This window comes from Chrysochloris asiatica, unplaced genomic scaffold (genome assembly GCF_000296735.1).
Source record: "Chrysochloris asiatica unplaced genomic scaffold, ChrAsi1.0 scaffold00092, whole genome shotgun sequence".
NCBI lineage: Eukaryota > Metazoa > Chordata > Mammalia > Afrosoricida > Chrysochloridae > Chrysochloris > Chrysochloris asiatica.
This window is the reverse complement of record NW_006408610.1, coordinates 11947425-11950544: the sequence shown is the minus strand read 5'-3', so window position 1 is coordinate 11950544 and position 3120 is coordinate 11947425. Positions and strand designations below refer to the sequence as shown.

The following is a 3120-nucleotide window of genomic DNA, read 5'->3' as shown; positions in this document are numbered from 1 at the left end:
GCGGGAGAAAGATGAGGCTTTCTGCTCCCGTAAAGATTTACAGCTTCGGAAACCCAGTACAGGGTTGCTATGAGTCGGAACCAACTCCATAGCACTTAAGAACAACAACCTATAAAGGAGAAGTAATAAGATTAAACTCATTTTTCAACAGAAATCACGCAGTGAAGAAGACAATGGAATGGCATACATAAAGAAAACAGTTGCCAACCAGGAATCCTATACCCAACAAAATTGTCCATCAAATATGATGGCAATATTAGGACATTTCCAGATGAACAGGAAGTAAAATAATTTATAAAAACCAGACCAATCTTACAAAAAATACTAAAGGGAATTCTTTGGACAGAGAATTAACAACAGCAGGCAATGGCCCGACATTAATATTTATGACCAGACCATCCAGAACTCAACCCAGATATGTTGTTGCTATTGTTAAGTGCTGTGAGTCCATTCTAACTCATAGCAACCCTGTATAGAGTTTCCGAGGAGCAACTGGTGAATTTGAACCACTAACCTTGCAGTTCAAACCAACCTTGTGGTCCAGTGCTTATCCTACAGCACTACACCAGGAATCCAGATATAGAAGTATTCAAAATAAAACATGCAAAAACAAACCCACAAGACTGAAAATAGGGAATCAAAGATACCAATTTGAAACAAGAAGAAAATATAAAGTAAAGAGGGAATAATGAAGAGGAAATTAAGTAGATTTCAAGAAAAATAAAAATAAACCTAGCGGTAACCCTAACACTAGACCAAGCCTTACTTCTAGCCCTAGCCCAAGACCTAACTCCTAACGCTAAGCCTAGTCCTAACCATAACCCTAACACTAAACAAAGTCCTAGGCTTAGCATAGACGTAGTCATGATCTTAACCCTAACTTCTCATCCTACCTATCCTCCCCCCAAAAAATTAAAAAAAAAAAAAAGTTTAAGAAAAAGAAACAGACCAGAATTTTTACAATTTGGTTGATTTGTCACAGTAACCAGAATGGAAAAATATGGATCAGAATCCTGAAATGGGAGACTTGGGAAAGACATAGAAAGCCTTTCCAGGTGTCTGAGATGTGAATGGATTATGGAGAGCAATACACATGCAATACAACATGCGATAGACTTGCAAGACACATTGGTCACTATCTTGTTGTGGGATGCTGCCATTTTTGAAACCCTGCTTTGTTTAATGTTATGTAAACTTGCCCTCCCTTTGAAATGGTTGAACCAACCTCCACACCCAAATCCTAACCGGGCTCAACTCCTGCTCCCAACAAAGTCTTCATCACAGTCACCTTCACTTGCCCCATGTGCAGCTTTTAAATAATCAAAACAGCTTCAAGACATTTTTTGCACGAAAGTAAGGCTAAATGAGAACAGTAGGTACTTAGTCTGATTGACCTACAGATTCTTAACCATACAGGAACTGCCCTTGTTCATAACCCGTGACTGTCTATTATTACTTTTTCATTTCAAATCTGAATACCTTTTATTCTTTTTCTTGTCTAATTGTCTGGCATGGCTTTCCAGTACTATATTGAGTAGAGGGGAAAGTGGGCATCCTTGTCTTGTTTCTGATTTCAGGGAAATTTTTCATTCTTTCACTATTGAGTATGGTGTCAGCTTTGAATTTTTCATATATGGCCTTTGTCTTGTTGAGGAAGGTTTCCATCTATTTGTCTTTTACTGACTGTTTTTATCATGAGAGGGTATTGAATTTTGTCAAATGCATTTTCTGCATCAGCTGAGATGAGCATGTGGATTTTTTCTTCATTCTGTTAATGTGGTACATTACATTGATTGAGCGACCCTTGCATTTTGCGGATAAATCTCCTTTGATGATGGTGTGTAGTTCCTTTAATATGCTTTTGGATATGGTTTGCTAGGATTTTGTTGAGGATTTTTGCACCTATACATATAAGGGGAGCACAGTGGCTCTATAAGATAAGCACTGGACTGTGAACCACAAGGTCAGCAGTTCTTGCCCACTAGACACTCCATGGGAGAAAGATGAGGCTTTCTGCTTCCTCAAGGATTTGCAGTCTTAGAAACTCTGCACAGGAACTGACTTAACAACACTTAACAACAGCAACATATATTAAGGATATCGGCCAGTATTTTTCTTGTTAAGTATTTGGCTTTGGTATCAAGATAATACTGACTTATGGACTGGATTAGAAAGTGTTCCTTCTTCTTTTTATAAAAACAGATTTATAAAAGATGTATATTCTGTCATGAAAACTCCACACCAACATTATACACTTGGGAAAAAACCACAAACGGTATATTACAAATTTATGTAGCAATAACAACTCACACCATGTAATAAAAAGTACATTAATCAAGATACACAAGCTTTTTCTTTTTTCTCTTCAGAATCCTTAAAACCTGTGACACTCAAAGTTTGTTAGCCTTTCTACTGAGAGGTAGATTATATACAACAATGATGAAAAAGACTAATAGACTGGGTGTCTGTTAGGAATCATTCCAGCTTTGTTCAACAATGGCTGAAACTCTTTTCTCATATTTTCATTTGTTTTTCTGATAAAGCTGGACGGCCTGTCTATTGGCTGCACTACTTGGATTTGGATCATCCAGCAGAGACTGCATTGATGTTAAAATAGAAGATACATCATTTGTTGGACTCCATCAGTTTTGAAGGATATCTAAACATATACTACCATCAGCATACACATTTGGATGAAACATCTTAGATAAAAACCTAATGGTGGTTTATTTGAATTTTCTTCAGAAAACTCTATTGCTGGTTTAAAAGAACCATCTGCAAAGGGTACCCCTTCTAGTCCAAATATAACTGCATTCTACTACACGATGTTGTTTTCAGATGGTACACCACTAACACCCATGGGTGAGTCTTCTTGCAACTGCTTGAAATCTCGCATGAGCCTCCTGGCTGGGGTCGACATGCTCCCAGCTGCCCCACGGTCTGTTTCCCTCTTTTTTTTTTTTCATTTGGAGAGTTTGAGAAGGGTTGGTGTTAATTTCTCCTTAAGTATTTGGTAAAATTCACCAGTGACATCCTCTGGTCCTGGGCTTTGATGGGAGGGTCTTGATTACTGGTTGAGTGTCTTTAGTTGTTAGAAGCTTATTAGATTTACGTTATTTT

At 37.7% G+C, this 3120-nt stretch overlaps 1 pseudogene; it reads right to left on the bottom strand.

The window, feature by feature from the left end:
* Positions 1-2468: 2468 nt before the first annotated feature.
* On the bottom strand, positions 2469-2920 carry LOC102819773 (annotated as a pseudogene).
* Between the last annotated feature and the right edge of the window lie 200 nt (positions 2921-3120).